General features: G+C 37.3%; 1 protein-coding gene across 4 annotated transcripts in view; it reads right to left on the bottom strand.

Annotated features, from left to right (window-relative positions):
• CHRM2 (cholinergic receptor muscarinic 2) overlaps positions 1–20,001 on the bottom strand; it is a 158,089-nt gene that overhangs the window by 33,583 nt on the left and 104,505 nt on the right. For 2 of the 4 annotated variants that reach the window (XM_050782415.1, XM_050782414.1), the window contains exon 3: positions 621–698. The exons of the other annotated variants lie outside the window; for them this stretch is intronic. The gene's annotated coding sequence lies outside the window, so the exon portion shown is untranslated. The remainder of the gene's footprint in view (positions 1–620; positions 699–20,001) is intronic. 4 annotated transcript variants of the gene reach the window in all.

A 20,001-nucleotide genomic window follows, 5' to 3' on the forward strand; every position in this document is an offset into this window, starting at 1 on the left:
AATTTAAGTAAATGAGATTTTTCTTAATAATGCAGGGCCTCATCCATCAGTTGAAACCTTGGGAGTAAAAACTAAGGTTTCTTGGAGAAAAAATACTACCTCAAGATTGCAGCACTAACTCCTGTGTGAGTTTCTAGCCTGCTGGCCTGCCTTAACGATTTCAGAATTGCCAGTTCTCATAGTTTCATGATTCAATTCCTTAAAACAAGTATTTGCAAAATTTAGTGTTCACTGAAAATATTGCTTCTAGAGGAAATTCATCGTTAAGGTCAGAAGATTTTGAAAATTAAAAAAAAAAACTCAACAAATTTTGACGTATTAAGCCATGTGCTTTTGGTAGGGTGTGGACCTTTTTCCTGATAAGTTGAATCAACTTGATTTGGAGTAACAAGTAGTTCTTAGTGAATAGTTTGTCCCTGGTCTGTGGGTTGTTCTGTTTAAGTGGAAGTTAATAGAAATATCCTAACGCAACAACCCAGACTAATATTATCTCATAAGAGTAACTGATATTTAATTTTCCTTCACGTAATTACCTTTCCAAAGGATTATTGTGACTTCACAACAACTTAATGTTTTGTCTATAAATGTATTTATTCATTAAAAATTTATTGAGCACTTACTATATGCCAGGCATTGGGTGCTGGGAATACACTCTTGAATGGGTAAGATCCAGACCCTGTACTCATGTTGCTAACAACCTGGTAGAAAAGAGAAACAAAACATGTGTGGGAAACAGTAAAAATAATTACAACAAACAGAAAAATGGAGTATATTAGTCTTTATAAGGACAGCTCCTATACTGGAATTCTTGAGAGAAAAATCTGTTGTGACTCAAGTTAGACACAAACATCTGAAGTACATGCACCTGTCAGGACAAAGGTTTACTCCTCCAGGAACACGGAAGACTGGCATCTCACTTAGGACTGAGAATAGAATCACATATACTAAAAGAGAAGTGACTCTGAGAAACATGGTCTGAGTAAAGGCCTGCAGCTTAAAATAAGTGTGATAATGGTAAGTATTGTAACCCTGACTCTCATTAAAAAATGGTAATCAGCTACCATGGTTTGCCTCCATGACAAACAGTATGTTTGCTAAGTTTGGTCATACAGAATCATTGAAAATTGATTATGCACATAATTTTATGAGACAGACATGGCAGAGGAAGGATTTTAATCAAAGGAAAATAAAATCAAGGGAAGATTGTACATCTGTGTAAATATCTATGAAAAAGTGTGTTTCCCTCCTCACCTCCAAACAGTAGCTAAGTTAACCCAAGCCTGACAGTGTTCTCAAGTGGAACAATATGGTACCTATCTCAACAATGTATTGTAAAAAATAAATATGTGTAAAGCTGTAGTAATCAAAACAGTGTGGTATTGGCAAAATAATAGACAAATATATTAAGGAAACATAATAGAGAGCTCAGAAATAGACCCACATGAATATAGTCAACTCATTTTTGACAAAGGAGCATAAGCAATACAATGGAGCAAAGATAGTCTTTTCAACAAATTATGCTGAAATACTTGGACATCTACATGCAAAAAAACAATGAATCTAGGCACAGACCTTAGTCCCTTCACAAAAATTAACTCAAAGTGGATCAAAGACCTAATTGTAAAATGCAAAGCTATAAAAATCCTAGAAGGTAACATATGAGAAAAACCTGCATGACTTTGGGTATGGTGATGACTTTTAAAATACAACACTAAAGGCATTCCATGAAATATATAATTGATAAACTGAACTTCATTAATATTGTAAACTTCTCTTTGAAAGACAATGTTAAGACAATGAGAAAAGAAGCCACAGACTGGGAGAATTGAAAAGACAAACCCACAGACTGAAAGACACATCTGAAAAAAGACAGTTATCCAAAATGTACAAAGAACTCCTAAAATCAACAATAAGTAAACTCAAAAATGGGCCAAAGATCTTAATGGATAACTCACGAAAAACATACAGATGGTAAATTAGCATATGGAAAGATACTTTATATCATATGCCATCAGGGAAATGCAAATGAAGGCAATGAGATTACTACTACACATTTATTAGAATGGCCATAATCTGGATCACTGACAACACCAAATCCTGGAGAGGATGTGGGGCAAGAGGAGCATTCACCTGCTGCTGGTGGAATTGAAAAATGGCACAGTCACTTTGGAAGATAATTCAGTGGTTTCTTACAAAACTCAACATACTTTTACCATGAGATCCAGCAAATTATTATATACTTCTTGATATTTACCCAAATAAGTTAAAAACATGTCCACACAAAAACCTGCACATAGACATGTATAGCAGCTTTATTTATAATTGCCATAATGTGGAAGCAAAAAAGATATCCTTTGGTAGGTGAATGAATAGATAAACTGTGGTACATCCAGACAATGGAGTATTACATAGTGCTAAAAACAAGTAAGTTATCAAGCCACGAAAAGACATAAAGGAACATTAAATGCATATTGTTAAGTCAAAGACAGCAATATGAAAAGACTGCATACTGTATAAATCCAACTATATGACACCCTGGAAAAGGTAAAAACTGTGAAGACAGTAAAAAGATCAATGGTTGGCAGAAATTGCCAGGGATGGAGTTCTGAATAGGTGGAGCCGTGAGGACTTTTATGGCAGTGAAAAAAACACCATATAATATAATGATGGGTACATGTCATTATACATTTGTCTAAGCTCATAGAAAGTACAACACCAAGAGTGAACCCCAATATAAACTATGGACTTTGGGTGATAATGATGTGTTCAATGTATATTCATTGTAACAAATGTAACACTGATGGGGGATATTGAAAATGGCAGAGGCTGTGCATGTGTGAGGGTAGGAGGTATATGAAAAATCTCTGTAATTTTGCTATGAACCTAAAACTGCCTTAAAAAATAAAGTCTTAAAAATAAATATAATTATGATGATGCGGTAGAGAATAATCTGAGTAAATGTAACACGGCCAGAAACTGCAGTGCGTGTAAGTTCAGTGGTGCTGGAAATGCTAAATTGAGTCTGGGAGAGGTGACAGGAGGTGGCTGAGAGTCAGAAAGAAGTTGAACTGTCGAAAACGTATGTGCTCTACTTAGGAAACTCAGACTTCATGGTATAGTGGATGGGGATCTGATGAGGGTTTTCAAAAAGGAAGTACTATGAATAAATTTGTATTTTAAGTAAATTTCTGAAATAGTTGTGAAGGGGACGGATTTTAAGGGACAAAACCAGGAGCAGAAAATTAGTACCTAAGTAACAGCAATGATCCATGGGAAAGAAAGGACCTAGGGTAGAAAGAAAGGAAAGGGATGGAGAAGACATGCTAGGTTTTAAAATGTATAATTGAATTTGGGGAATGAGGGAGAAGAAGAAGTCAATAATGACATACATATTCCTATCACTAGTGGGAACTCTGAAAAGCAGAGGGACTTGAACTTCCTACAATAGATTAATGAGTCTACAGTGGGTATCACTGATGCACATCTTTAGCAATTAGCTTGCAAGACAAGATAGGTTTTATTCTCTTTATGTAAACTACTTCTCAATTAAGCATCAGAATTTCCATAAGTTTGGGTTTATCATGCATCATACTAAGATAAATTTGAGTTGTACTCCAGTCATTAATCACTGTGTGACTTTGAGTTAGTTACTTAACTGTTTTAACTTTCATCCCTTTAAATATCAAATAAAAATATGGAAGATCTATTAAATGAAAGGAGATATATGAAGGAAGCATGCAAAAAGTTAAAACCAAAAAAACAAAAATCTTTACCTTAGCATGGATTTTTCCCAAACATATAGAAATACATATATTAAATATGGATCGATATATCATTGTGATCAAGAGAATTAGTACTAAAATCAGACTAATAAGGAACAGACCCTGGTTCTGTCACTTTTGATGTGACTTTTAGCAAGTTATAAAACTTTTCAAGCTTTAATTTCCTCTTTTATAAAATGAGGAAAATAATGGCACCAACCTCATAAGTTTGATGGGAAGACAGTAAAATTATAAAAGTATTTAAAATAGTTTCTTAAATTCAGTATATACTAAATAAACATTGAATATCATTATGAATTCATAAATTTGTGTGTATGCATAGATAAATATATGTGTACATATAGGCATACTTATTAGACTTAATTATATAAAATTGCCAATATTCAACCATTTTGACTCACAAAAATGGCAACAGCCTATAATCAGGACAAAAACAAGATAATCAAGTCACCATCTAGATGCACTGGTTGACTTTATTGTCTCACTTTTGCTGATTTTCTTAGGCAAGCACTGGCTGCAGGACACAGTTGAACTTATTATCCAGTAGATTATTATTTGTGCACTCTATTTGTTAACAGTCATGAGAGAAGATATAAAGAGTACAGATTGAAGCTGACAGTACTATTGGATCCCAATGCAGAGCTGCGTAACCTTGGACAAGTTACTTAACCTTTCTAAGCCTGAGTCACCTTCTCTCTACAATGAAAAAAAAAAACTATAAAATTGTTGTAAGTATCAAATGAGATAATGCATGTAGAGCACATAATACATAGGCCAGCAGATAATGAGCACTCAATAATGTTATCTGTTAGTACACAAATTAGTAATTACTCACTCAAATTTGATTTTCTACAGATGACATTGTATTTTCTGTCTTGCAACGTTTTCCCTTCCCTCTCCTTCCCTCACCTCCTCTGCTCACTCCTTTTTTCCTCTTCTCTTCCCTGACCTCCTTTCTGTTTCCTTGTCTTCCCTTTCTTTTCCTTTCCTTTTTAATGAGGAACCACTGGGACTAATTATGATCTGTATTTGAATTATTCTGGATATATGTGTCTATTAAAGAACCTTTCCTGGAAAATGATACATTGTTTTATATATATCTGAATATACATATATACATTTTAATATATTTATATATTTTATATATAGATATATACTATATAAAATTCTACTGTTTTTAGGTATGAGATACCTGTGAATTTATTTTTGTAAGTATGATTTACATGAACAATGTTCCTTCTCATTTTAGAAAAGGAAAATACTAATATTATACTAATCTGCACCCTATCTGTTTGCTTATAAACGTATTTAATAAAATAAGAAAATTTGGAACTGTTGGGATCAATAAAGAGCATTATACCCAATCCCTGAAGAGAGAAGGACTTAATTGAAGTCTGAATGTATTTAAGAGAATATGTAAGTGGCCCCAGAGAGGGCAATATGACTGAATAAGGAGGGATGCACATTTAAAAGGCTAATCTTTTGGAAATAGTCCCTGGTAGCTCCGACTGATGCATCCTTACCTCTGTATAGTTTACCCATTTGTCATTTGCCCTACCCTGATCTATTGGCACAGCTGTGGCCAGTGTGAAGCACAGTGGCAGATGAACTCACTTGAGCGGCTTTGAGGGTTTGTATCTGCAACTGTGAGGACCATGTTAAGTAAACATTGGGTGTACAATAAGTGATATTAAGTTAATCAAGTGACTAGTAGGGAGACTGGGCATAGCTTTGACAGTAATTTTCTCTAGATCTGTCTTTTGACCTCTGATTTGAATGGTGAGAGGATGTTCATGGTTTCAGAATGTGCAAATGTAGGAAACAGTGGATGAGCCCCAAGGGCAGTCCCCACATGTGGAGAAGGAAGCCCAATGACATAGGGCTGGGATATATCTGAAGCAACAGAGGGTGTCTCTAAATGGCTGTCTGCAGCCAAAAAAAAAAAAAAAAAAAAAAAAAAAAGTTTTGACTGTGGGCTTCTGCTGTTTCAACACAGTCCCTCTGCTACGTGCTGGAGCAGGGCCACAGAGGAAGGGGACCTATGAACCTGAACTTCAAGGAAAGGAAAAATAGAGAAAGGAGGAAGAGAAAAAGAAAGAGAAATAAAAAAGAAAGGATACCTGGAGGCAGTAAGAAACTGTTAAGGACATTAGAGTTGCATTTTCTCAAGTGGAAGACAAAATCAATTTTTATTTGGTTTGTTCAGGTTTTGCCTGTTTGTTTCTGTTTTACCTGGTACAAAAAGGTGAGATGTGTTGCATCAGATGCAGGTAGAAAAATAAGTTAATAAGTGAATGAATGAATGCATGTACTAATAACTAAATTGAGTCCATTATAAGACGGGTGTATTTCATACACAATCAGAATGAATTTGAGCAAACATGAAACTTCTGTTCTATCTGGAACTAGAAAGGGTCCCTATAGACAAGGAAGCCTGGGTAACTTATATATCATGCAGGTGCTCCTGATTGAATCTGCTTAGGAATGGGGCTTGCCCCAGGGTTGAACAAACCATTATTTGACGTTTCTTAGCTCGTTGTAAGAGACGTTTAGACCAAATTTTTAGCAAGATAAATATTGTCAAAATTATGATCAGGCAAATTATGGAAGAACAAAAATGGTTGATGCTAATTGCCCAAATATATCTTAATGGATGAACTCAAGACATGAGAAATAAGAAGGCCAGTGTTTGGAAAGCTATTGAGTGGTCTACAATTAATTTAACTACCTGTGATCAGGACCTTGCAGATTCAGTTTATACACCCTGCTTTCCTTTGCTCTTATATTGAAATGAGAGCTTGTACCTTAGAATATATTGTTAATGAGACTGGGCCTATAAGCATATTCTTGGATTTTTTAAATAATTAGGGTATAGGAAAGTACTAATATAGATAATTTTTTCTTTGAGGGAAAAATTCTGTATCTAAAGAAGGAAAGGAAGTAAGATGATTAATACTTATTTAAAAAAAAATAAACTGCCAAAATAAGGAAATGCTTTGGTGCTTCCTCAGTCATGGGTTCAACTTTAAAGATAGTTATGGGGTGGATTTGGGGCCTGTTGAAAAGAATGATCCTCTCCATTTCCATCACTGTCCAAATGAGTCATAAATCAGCTGATTGGGTTCTCATCTATTTCTAGGATGATAGAGGGATGATGATAGGATGGGTCACTTGGTGTAATTATTGAGAATCCATTCATTTATATAAAAAAGAACAAGGAAGAGTTGTCATTATCCGTAAGATCCCCCCTCTCCTCTGTTTTTAGCCTTTTAAGTGATGGAAAGCTATTAGAAGATTTTGTTTGCCTCATCCACGGGTTGAAAAATCATCTCAATGTGGAAGCTGATCTTTGCCAAATGAATATGGAAAATACCAATGTTATTATAAATTCTGTTTATTCAGAGGTCTTGCCAGTGAGTGAACTCCATATAACCCAGAACATATACCTTAATACTGGTCCTCTGCAGTGGAATACTACCTAGGGAACTTAAGGAAATGCTCACGTAACATTATGTTCTAAGTAAAAGACAAACAGATTTAGGCTATGCTGAAATTGATTGTAAGATGCTAATCTAGGTCCTTTCCTATAAACAATCTTGGAGGATTGAAATGTAATCCTGTCTTAGATTGATACAAACTCCGTTGCTTTCTTCAATGCCATGACTCAGGATATTTCATATATTAGAGGGTTTTTGTTTTTTTTTTTTGAGTCTCACTCTGTCACCCAGGCTGGAGTGCAGTGGCATGATCTCAGCTCACTGCAACCTTTGCCTGCCAGATTCAAGCAATTCTCCTACCGCAGCCTCCTGAGTAGCTAAGATTACAGGCACATGCCACCACACCCAGCTAATTTTTTTTTTTTTTTTTTTTTTTAAGTAGAGATGGGGTTTCACCATATTGGTCAGGCTGGTCTCGAACTCTTGGCCTCATGATCTACCCGCCTCGGCCTCACAAAGTGCTGGGATTACAGGCGTGAGCCAAGATGGTTTTTAAAATTAACTTGAGCAATCTTTAAAATCCTAGTAGCTGGTCCAAAATAGTATGGCTGGAATGCATATGTGCTCACATCTGTAGCTTTTACCTCAGTGCTTTGTGTTGCAGCATTGGCATTAGGGTTTCCAAAACCTTACCATGATACTAGAACAGCGGTGACAAAGTTTATTCTATAGAACTCTTAACTAGTTCCACAAATTGTTAAACAATCTTTATGTAGAATAAACCATTCTACTGTCAAGTAAGTATGGGAGAACGCTTACCCTCAATTCTTCATTTGTTGTGCCATAATGCACACTGATGTATTAAAGATGCTCTAGGATTCCTGAGCAAGATGGCCAAATAGGAACGGCTCTGGTCTGCAGCTCCCAGCGAGACCAACACAAAAAGGCAGGTGATTTCTGCCTTTCCAACTGAGGTACCAGGTTCATATGGTCTTCACAACCCATAGACCAGGGAGATTCCCTCGGGTGCCTACGCCACAAGGGCCCTGGGTTTCAAGCACAAAACCGGGCAGCCCTTTGGGCAGACACTGGGCTAGTTGCAGAAATTTTTTTTTTCTTACCCTGGTGGTGCCTGGAATGCCAGTGAGACAGCACTGTTCACTTCTCTGGAATGGGGACTGAAGCCAGGGAGCCAAGTGGTGTTGCTCAGCAAATCCCACCCCCACGGAGCCCAGCAAGCTAAGATCCACTGGCTTGAAATTGTCACTGCCAGCACAGCAGTCTGAAGTCCACCTATGATGCTCCAGCTTGGTGCAGGGAGGGGCATCCACCATTACTGAGGCTTAAGTAGGCAGTTTTCCCCTCACAGTGTAAACAAAGCCACCAGGAAGATTGGACTGGGCAGAGCCCCACCTCAGTGCTGCAAAGCCACTGTAGCCAGACTGCCTCTCTAGATTCCTCCTCTCTGGGCAGGGCATCCCTGAAAGAAAGGCAGCAGCCCCAGTCAGGGGCTTATAGATAAAATTCCCATCTCCCTGGGACAGAGCACCTGGGGGAAGGGGCAGCTGTGGGTGCAGTTTCAGCAAACTTAAACATTTCTGCCTGCCAGCTCTGAAGAGAGCAGTGGATCTCCCAGCACAGTGCCCAAGCTCTGCCAAGGGACAGACTGCCTCCTCAAGTGGGTCCCTGACCCCTAGGCCTCCTGATGGGGAGACACCTCCCAGCAGGGGTTGACAGACGCCTCATAAAGGAGAGCTCTGGCTGGAATCTGGCAGGTGCCCCTCCCTCTGGGACGAAGCTTCCAGAGGAAGGAGCAGGCAGCAATCTTTGCTGTTCTGCAGCCTCTGCTGGTGATACCCAGGCAAACAGGGTCTGGAGTGGACCCCCAGCAAACTCCAGCAGACCTGCAGAAAAGGGATCTGACTGTTAGAAGGAAAACTAACAAACAGAAAGCAATAGCATCAACATAAACAAAAAGTATGTCCACTCAAAAACCTCCATCTGAAGGTCACCAACAGCAAAAACCAAAGGTAGATAAATCCATGAAGATGAGGAAAAATCAGTGCAAAAAGGCTGAAAATTCCAAAAACCAGGGCACTTCTTCTCCTCCAAAAGATCCCAACTCCTCACCAGCAAGGGAACAAAACTGGACAGAGAATGAGTTTGATGAATAGACAGAAGTAGGCTTCAGAAGGTGGGTAATAACAAAGTCCTCTGAGCTAAAGGAGCATGTTCTAACCCAATGCAAGGAAGCTAAGAAACTTGATAAAATTGCTAACTGGAATAACCAGTTTAGAGAAGAACATAAATGACCTGATGGAGCTGAAAAACACAGCACGAGAACTTCGTGAAGCATACACAAGTATCAATAGCTGAATCGATCAAGTGGAAGAAAGAATATCAGAGATTGAAGATCAACTTAATAAAATAAAGCATGAAGACAAGATTAGAGTATAAAGAATGAAAAGGAATGAATAAATCATCTAAGAAATATGAGACTATGTGAGAAGACCAAACCTACATTTGATTAGTGTATCTAAAAGTGATGGGGAGAGTTGGAAAACACTCTTCAGGATATTAACCAAGAGAACTTCCCCAACCTAGCAAGACAGGCCAACATTCAAATTCAGAAAATACTGAGAATACCACAAAGTTACTCCTTGAGAAGAGCAATCCCAAGACACATAATCGTCAGATTCACCAAGGTTGAAATAAAGGAAAAAATGTTAAGGGCAGCAGAGAGAAAGGTCACATTACCCACAAAGGGAAGCCCATCAGACTAATAACAGATCTTTCTGCAGAAACCCTACAAGCCAGAAGAGAGTGGGGGTCAATATTCAACATCCTTAAAGAAAATAGTTTTCAACCCAGAATTTCATATCCAGCCAAATTAAGCTTCATAAGTGAAGGAGAAATAAAATCCTTTACATACAAGCAAATGCAAAGGGATTTTGTCACCATCAAGCCTGCCTTACAAGAGCTCTTGAAGGAAGCATTAAATATGGAAAGGAAAAACCGGTACCAGCCACTGCAAAAACAACCCAAAATGTGAAGACCATTGACACTATGAAGAAACAGCACCAACTAATGGGCAAAATAATCAGCTAGCATCATAATGACAGGATCAAATTTACACATAACAATATCAACCTTAAATGTAAATGGGATAAAAACCCCAATTACAAGGCACAGACTGGCAAATTGGATAAAGAGTCAAGACCAATTGATGTGCCATATTCAGGAGACCCATCTCATGGGCAAAGACACACATAGGCTCAAAATAAAAGGATGGAGGAAGATTTACCAAGCAAATGAAAACCAAAATAAGCAGGGGTTGCAATCTAGTCTCTGATAAAACAGGCTTTAAGCCAACAAAGATCAAAAAAGATAAAGAAGTGTATTACATAATGGTAAAGGGATCAATGCAACAAGAAGAGCTAACTATCCTAAATACATATACACCCAATACAGGAGCACCGGGATTCAAAAAGCAACTTCTTAGAGACCTACAGAGACAGACTCCCAAACAATAAAAGTGGGAGACTTTAACACCCCACTGTCAATATTAGACAGATCAATGAGACAGAAAATTAACAAGGATATTCAAGACTTGAACTCAGCTCTGGACCAAATCGACCTAGTAGACATCTACAGAACTCTCCACCCCAAATCAACAGAATATACATTCTTCTCTGCACCATATCACACCTATTCTAAAATTGACCACATAACTGGAAGTAAAACACTCCTCAGCAAATGCAAAAGAATGGAAATCATAACCAACACTCTCTCAGACCACAGTGCAATCAAATTAGAACTCAGGATTAAGAAACTCACTCAAAACCACACTACTACATGGAAACTGAACAACCTGCTCCTGAAAAACTACTGGGTAAATAGCGAAATTAAGGAAGAAATAAATAAGTTGAAACCAATGAGAACAAAGACACAACATATCTATCAGACTCTCTGGGACACACCAAAGCAATGTTTAGAGGGAAATTTATAGCACTAAATGCCCACCGGAGAAAGTAGGAAAGATCTGAAATTGACACCCTAATATCACAATTAAAAGAAGTAGAGAAACAAGAGCAAACAAATTCAAAAGCTAGCAGAAAACAAGAAATAACTAAGATCAGAGCAGGTCTCCTTCAGTGAAGGAGATACAGACATGAAAAGTCCCTCAAAATTCATTGAATCCAGGAGCTGGTTTTATGAAAAGATTAGCAAAATAGATAAACCACTAGCCAGACTAATAAAGAAGAAAAGAAAGAAGAATCAAATAGACACAATGAAAAATGATGAATGGTATATTACCACTGATCCGACAGCAATACAAACTACCGTCAGAGAATACTATAAACACCTCTGCACAAATAAATTAGAAAATCTAGAAGAAATGGATAAATTCCTGGACACATACAGCCTCCCAAGACTAAACCAGGAAGAAGTTGAATTCCTGAATAGACCAGTAACAAGTCCTGAAATTGAGGCAGTAATTAGTAGCCTACCAACCAAAGAAAGCCTAGGAACAGAGGGATTCACACCTGAATTCTACCAGAGGTACAAACAGGACCTGATACCATTCCTCCTGAAACTATTCCAAACAATAGAAAAAGAGGGACTCCTCCCTAACTCATTTTATGAGGCCAGCATCATCCTGATACCACAACCTGGCAGAGACACAACAAAAGAAAGAAAATTTCAAGCCAACATCGCTGATGAACATCAATGCAAAAATCCTCAATAAAATACTGGCAAATTGAATCCAGCAGCACATTAAAAAGCTTACCCACTATGATCAAGTCAGCCTCATCCCTGGGATGCAAGGCTGGTTCAATATACACAAATCAATAAACTTAATCCATCACATAAACAGAACCAAAGACAAAACCACATCATTATCTCAATAGAAGCAGAAAAGGCATTCCATAAAATTCAACACTCCTTCTTGCTAGAAACACTCAATAAACTAGGTATTGATGAAACGTATCTCATAATAATAAGAGCTATTTATGACAAACACACAGCTAATGTCATACTGAATGGAAAAATGCTGGAAGCATTCCCTTTGAAAACTGGCACAGGACAAGGATGCCCTCTGTCATCACTCCTATTTAACAAAGTATTGGAAGTTCTGACTAGGGCAATCAGGAAAGAGAAATAAAGGATATTCAAATAGGAAGAGAGGAAGTCAAATTATATTTTTTTGCAGATGATGTGATTGTATATTTAGAAAACCCCATCATCTCAACCCAAATCTCCTTAAGCTGATAAGCAACTTCAGCAAAGTCTCAGGATACAAAATCAATGTGCAAAAATCACAAGGATTCCTATACACAAATAATAGACAAACAGAGAGCCAAATCATGAGTGAACTCCCATTCACAATTGCTACAAAGAGAATAAAATACCTAGGAATACAACTTCCAAGGGATGTGAAGGACCTCTTCAAGGAGAACTACAAACCACTGCTCAAGGAGGTAAGAGAGGACACAAACAAATGGAAAAGCATTTTGTGCTCATGGATAGGAAGAATCAATATCGTGAAAATGGCCATACTGCCCAAAGAAATTTATAGATTCAATGCTATTCCCATCAAGCTACCATTGACTTTCTTCACAGAATTAGAACAAAACTACTTTAATTTTATATGGAACCAAAAAGGTGTTGGGAGAATAAGCTAGCCATATGCAGAAAACTGAAACTGGACCCCTTCTTTACACCTTACACAAAAATTAACTCAAGATGGATTAAAGATTTAAATGTAAGACAGAAAACCATGAAAACCCTAGAAGAAAACCTAGGCAATACCATTACGGACATAGGCATGGGCAAAGGCTTCATAACTGAAACACTGAAAGCAATGGCAACAAAAGCCAAAATTGACAAATGGGATCTAATTAAACTAAAGAGCTTCTGCACAGCAAAAGAAACTATCATCAGAGTGAGCAGGCAACCTACAGAATGGGAGAAAAATTTTGCAATCTATCCATCTGACAAAGCACTAATATCCAGAATCTACAAGGAACTTGAACAAATTTACAAGAAAAAAAACAATTCTATCAGAAAGTTGGCAAAGGATATGAACAGTTTTCAAAAGAAGACATTTATGCAGCCAATAAACATGAAAAAAAAAGCTCATCATCACAAGTCGTTAGAGAAATGCAAATCAAAGCCACAATGAGATATCCTCTCACGCCAGTTAGAATGGTGATCATTAAAAAGTCAGGAAACAACAGATGCTGGAGAGGATGTGGAGAAATAGGAACACTTTTACACTGTTTGTGGGAGTATAAATTAGTGGGAGTATAAATTAGTTCAACCATTGTGGAGGACAGTGTGGCAATTCCTCAAGTATCTAGAACTGGAAATACCATTTGACCCAGCAATCACATTATTGGGCATATACCCAAAGGATTATACATTATTCTACTATAAAGACACATGAACACGTATGTTTATTGCAGCACTGTTCACAATAGCAAAGACTTGAAACCAACCCAAATGCCCATCAATGCTAGACTGGATAAAGAAAATGTGACACATACACACCATGGAATACTATGCAGCCATAAAAGATAATAAGTTCATGTCCTTTGCAGGGATGTGGATGAAGCTGGTAACCATCATTCTCAGCAAACTAATACAGAAACAGAAAACCAAACACTGCATGTTCTCACTCATAAGTGGGATTTGAACAATGAGAACACATGGACACAGGGAGGGGACTACCACATACTGGGGCCTGTCAGGGGGTGTGGGTCAGGGGGTATGGGTCAAGGGAAGGGATAGCATTAGGAGAAATAATTCATGGAGATGATGGGTTGATGGATGCAACAAACCACCATGGCACGTGTATACCTATGTAACAAACCTGCATGTTCTGCCCGTGTATCCCAGAACTTAAAGTATAATTTTTTTTTTAAAAAAAAGATGCTCTAATAAAGCTCCTATTTAAAATTCAGCCTTTTCAATGTTTCTCAAAATTATTTGAGCAGAGAACATTTCCTCTCAAAGTGTATGTATTAAAATCTTGTAGAAAAAATACACTATGGAACACAGTTTGTGAATGCCATGCTAAATGAGTCAAGTAATTGATTAGGCATGTGAATGGAAATAAAGTTTCTTAAACATTCCAATAATTATTTTTAAAAATAATTGTAAGTTTGATTTTAGATTCAGGGGTTACAAGGGGAGATTTATTACGTGGGTATATTGTATGGCTCTATGGTTTGGGATACAGATTATCCCATCACCCAAGCAGTGACCCTATAGTACCCAATGGGTAGTTTTTCAGCCCATGTTCCCCCTCCTCCGCCCTCTCTCTAGTAGTCCCCAGTGTCTGTTTATCTTATATTAAGTTTCAACAAAAATAAGTAATGGGTAAAGGGCTCGCTAGGCAGTAAATGGTACTGGAATACCATACTGATTAGCCATATACAGAAGAATGAAACCGGACCCCTACTTTTCACCGTATATGAAAATTAACTCGAGATGGATTAAATATTTAAATGTAAGACCTCAAGCTATACAAATTCTGGAAGAAAACCTAGGAAATACCATTCTGGACATTGGCCTTGGTAAAGAATTTATGGCTACGTCCCCAAAAGCAATTGCAACAAGAAAAAAGATTGAGCAAGTGGAACAAATTAAACCAATGATTCTTTTACCTCCTTGCATTTGTGCATGCCATTTCTTCTCCCTGAAATGATAGCCTACTGTTAGCAACCCACCCTTGGCCTTGCCTTATCCTTATGTTGAATAAGACCATTCAAGTTCCAGTTTAAAAGTAATCATTGTGAGAAACCTTTTCTGATACCTCAAGACTGCATTGAGTGTCCCTCCTCTGATCTTTTCTAAAACTGCGTACTAGCTTTCTATCAGCACTTGCAACTTATTCATTTCTTTTTACTTGAAGAAATTACAGTTCCTATTGTAAACCCATTGTCTATTATAAGACCTTGTAAATGGATGAGTGGGAAAAGAAAAAAGAAAAAAAAAGATTCAGGGAAGTATATCCTAAGATAAGTTTTGCTGATCAGCAAAGGACATAAAATCCTAAGAAGAGAAGTTAGGGGAAATCAGAGAAAACCATAGCTTCCTGTACCATTGGAAATCTGTCCCACAGAGAATAGATATCATGAAACCCTTAAAATGACGGAATCAATTGTAGAGGACATTAAAATCTTAATCATGTGGGTAAGGAAACTCGGGATAATATATCCACAAGTTGCTTACTAATCTGCTTTAGAGGGAAGCCATGTGGATAGCTTGTCTTGGATTCCAAAGCAAACAGATGTTCTTTCTTTCACAGTGGTGCCAAGCCACTTATATTTTCTTTCTTCTAAAAACCAATAGTAGTACACACAGTACAAAAGGAATGTTATGTGTTTTCATGTAAAAGCAACTACAGTGTTTACATAGTCAATAGACTGCAACATTTCCAGAAACAAAACACAGTGAGTAGAATTAAGAAAATGACTGTCCCTCAGGAAAAGCAAATATCACCAGTGAATTAGTTAGAACACTGGTGACATGGTTCCATGGACCAAGTTGACTAAGGGCTAGTGGTGAGATTAATCCCTGCAGCAGGGAATAAGAGTTTCTCTCTTTAAATGTTTAAATTTGACCCAAATAGACATCTTGCTCTGAGTAAAAGTAAAACCAAAGGGTCACCTATAGACCTTTTCTGTTGTCACTAATGTCTAGTCCCTCAAAAGCTCAGACCTGATGCATGAGAATAGGCTCCTATGTGGTTTTCTCAGCAGTTTTTCCCTTTATTTTGTCCTACAAATAACAAACTCAATGCAGAACTTAAGAACCTAGGCTGTGCCTGGTTCAGAAACCTGCTCTTTCATCTTCTACTTCTGTTACTTGTACAAGTACCTTAGCCACTTTATTTCTCGGTTTGTAAATCTGGAAAATTGGGATAATAATAACATTACATGCATCATAGAGTATTGTCAGGACTGAATTAGTTATGAAGTGTCCAGCACTTACAATAAGTACCAACTTTTAGCTAATATTAATTTCATTAGTATTAACAATGTTAATATTTTATCACCATAAATCAGTAATGGCACTAACTCCATCTCCTACTCAAAATTTCCTAAGATCTTTTCATGTCTGAATTTCTAATTTGGAAGTCTTCTAGCTCATACCATACTTCATATGCCACAATTCTTTAATATTCAATTTGAAATCCATCCTGGAGATCCCCTAAATATACCCCATGCTTAGCCCTTAGCCCAACCTTGAGGCTTTGTACACATGGCTCATTTTTTATAATATACCATTTCTTATTCCTAACTAGTCAATTTCTATCCATTCTTCAAGATCTAGTTATAATTTAACTTTTTTGGAAGTATCCCTCTCCTGTCTCTGTAATCATGATCCCTTATCTGAGCATAGTATTGTGTCACCCACTGACATTGATGTATATTTCACATAGACATATCTGAATACATTCTCCTTGAAAACATGAACAAGAACACCACTATCCTTGAGAGTATTGAAATTATCCTGAGGTAGCCACAGTATGGGTGGAGAAGGTGATAAATTGCCCTACTCTATTTTCTTGTTTGGTTTACGTCAGTTGGCTGTTTTATAATGGGCACAATCTTATTGGCTTTGTTCCAAATACTGCACCCACTTGCAAAAGTGAAGGCAATAGGAAGAGATAAAATAAATGGAAATATTATAGCACTCTTTAATAAAGTGGCAAATATCTGTCCCTTGATATTATAAACCTTGTTTGGAAGCAGTAAAAAAATGATGTTTGAATATTTAAGAGTGGCAATGTGATGATTTTATCATTGGGGTTTGTTTTGTTTTATTGGGGAAATTGCAGATTAGTATTTCCAACCTAAAAAGTAACATCTTATTCTATGAATTCTTCCCCATTTTCTGTGAAAATAATTACCAATTAATTCCTTTTTTTTCTTATTTTTCCCTTCCCCTGTCCTTCTCTACTGGGGCCTGTGATAGAAAATTTATGTATTTTTTCTAACTAGAAATATAACTTTATTTGGGAAAGGCTATGGACCATGTTTAAACCCATTTACCCCATTTTTTTAGAGTTGATGAGGGGGAGGAAAATGTCTTCCCTGTGTGTCAATTGACTCCAGAACACAAATAGGAAACAAGAAAGTGAATTCTAAGACACTTAGGAAAATTGCTTTCTCTTGTAGACCGATGTATACCACTTCTCTGATATCCCAGCTTGCGTCCTGATACTTTCTGCAAAGAGTTATCTTCAATTATTGCCCACTCCTGTGAGCTCTAAATTGCTTATTATTGAAATTTTATTACTTAGCAACTAATTACATACTGTCTTGCACTGTTCAATTCCATGTGGTAAGTCAGTAGCCTGGAAATCCTTCTTAAATCTTCTTATAAATTTTTAAACTTTTTTATCCCATAACATACTATTTCTTTTATATTCTCTATATTAGTCACCACCATTGCATTACTACCATCACTATATGAGTTATGAGTCTCATCAGTTCTCACCTTCAAAGGCCACCGAACAGGTCTCCTGGCTTTAGTCATATTTGCTCACATTTGTCTTGTACTCTGACCTCTCAGTGATGTTTGTAATTTACAGATTTAAATATATAATTCTTCTCTTGAAAATTACTCAACAGAGAATAAAATCCCAATGTAGAATGGTCTACAAGAACTTTCATGCAATGGGATCTGCCCAGCTGCCAAGCCTTGTCTCAGATCAGTACTGTATTCTCCCACACTACACTATTCCTTAAATAACATAATACAGCAGCACTGAATTAGCTGCAGCTATTGTAATAAGGTATATGCACTTGAGCCTCTGTGTTTTTATGTATTCTGTTTCTTCTACTTGGAAAGCCTCACTACTTAAATTTTCCCTCCAAGTCTTTGCTAAAATGCCCTCTTCCCAAGTAAAGTGTCCCCTGATCACCCTGAAACTTAGATGCTATTTCATCCAATTTTCATACATTTTTGTATTTCCATTGTAACAAATTTCTTCTGTGCAATTGAGTTTTCAGTTGTGTGTTCTCAATTAGCATTTGGGACAAGCACTGTGTCTCCTCTGCTTAGCACAGCATCTAGCACATAGAAGGCATTCAGTAAATATTTATAGGATAAATGAATATCAGATCTTCTCACTTAAATTGTATCAACCTGGAAACAATGGCCATGGTATCCCTCTCTGTGCCCAAATCAGTATTGAATACTTGGGAGAAGCTTCGTAAGTACTTTCTGATAAATAAATTAATTCAAGTGACATAAATCATAAGACACTCTCTAATTTTATTTCTTTTATTTATGATTGCTTCTCACATACAAGAAATACACAAAAAATATGAGACCACAGCCAAGGCAAAAAGTATAAGTGACAATATTACAAAGTGTTTTATTCTCAAGAAAGGCAATTTCACTATTATCCATTGTACTATTCAGGTCATAGGCATGGGCAAGGACTTCATGTCTAAAACACCAAAAGCAATGGCAACAAAAGCCAAAATTGACAAATGGGATCTAATTAAACTAAAGAGCTTCTGCACAGCAAAGGAAACTATCATCAGAGTGAACAGGCAACCTACAGAATGGGAGAAAATTTTTGCAGTCTCCTCATCTGACAAAGGGCTAATATCCAGAACCTGTAAAGAACTCAATCAAATTTACAAGAAAAAAACAACCCCATCAAAAAGTGGGCAAAGGATATGAACAGACACTTCTCAAAAGAAGACATTTATACAGCCAACAGACACATGAAAAAATGCTCATCATCACTCACCATCAGAGAAATGCACATCAAAACCACAACGAGATACCATCTCACACCAGTTAGAATGGCGATCATTAAAAAGTCAGGAAACAACAGGTGCTGGAGAAGATGTGGAGAAATAGGAACACTTTTACACTGTTGGTGGGACTGTAAACTAGTTCAACCATTGTGGGAAACAGTGTGGCGATTCCTCAAGGATCTAGAACTAGAAATACCATTTGACTCAGCCATCCCATTACTGGGTATATACCCAAAGGATTATAAATCATGGTGCTCTAAAGACACATGCACACGTATGTTTATAGCAGAACTATTCACAATAGCAAAGGCTTGGAGTCAACCTAAATGTCCATCAGTGACAGACTGGATTAAGAAAATGTGGCACATATACACCATGGAATACTATGCAGCCATAAAAAAGGATGAGTTCGTGTCCTTTGTAGGGACGTGGATGCAGCTGGAAACCATCATTCTCAGCAAACTATCGCAAGAACAGAAAACCAAATACTGCATGTTCTCACTCATAGGTGGGAATTGAACAATGAGATCACTTGGACTCGGGAAGGGGAACATCACACACTGGGGTCTATTGTGGGGAGCGGGGAGCGGGGAGGGATAATATTAGGAGATATACCTAATGTAAATGGCAAGTTAATGGGTGCAGCACACCAACATGGCACATGTATACATATGTAACAAACCTGCACGTTGTGCACATGTACTCTAAAATTTAAAGTATATTAAAAAACATCAAATAGTATAATTCTGGCTGTAAATTACTTGCTGTTATTTTAGACTATTAAATAATCATTACATTTTTCTTTATTATTCTGCAGTGGGATAAAATCATCCCATAAGAACCATTTGGCTCTTTAAAAGAAAATGCATTCTGACCAACAAATAGGCACCCCTACCATCCCCACCACCATCAACTCCGTTATCGTCTTCACCACCATCACCATCATTACCGACAGCAATTGCTACCATCATCCCTGCCATCATCATCATC

Source organism: Macaca thibetana, chromosome 3, assembly GCF_024542745.1.
Source record: "Macaca thibetana thibetana isolate TM-01 chromosome 3, ASM2454274v1, whole genome shotgun sequence".
NCBI classification, from domain to species: Eukaryota; Metazoa; Chordata; class Mammalia; order Primates; family Cercopithecidae; genus Macaca; species Macaca thibetana.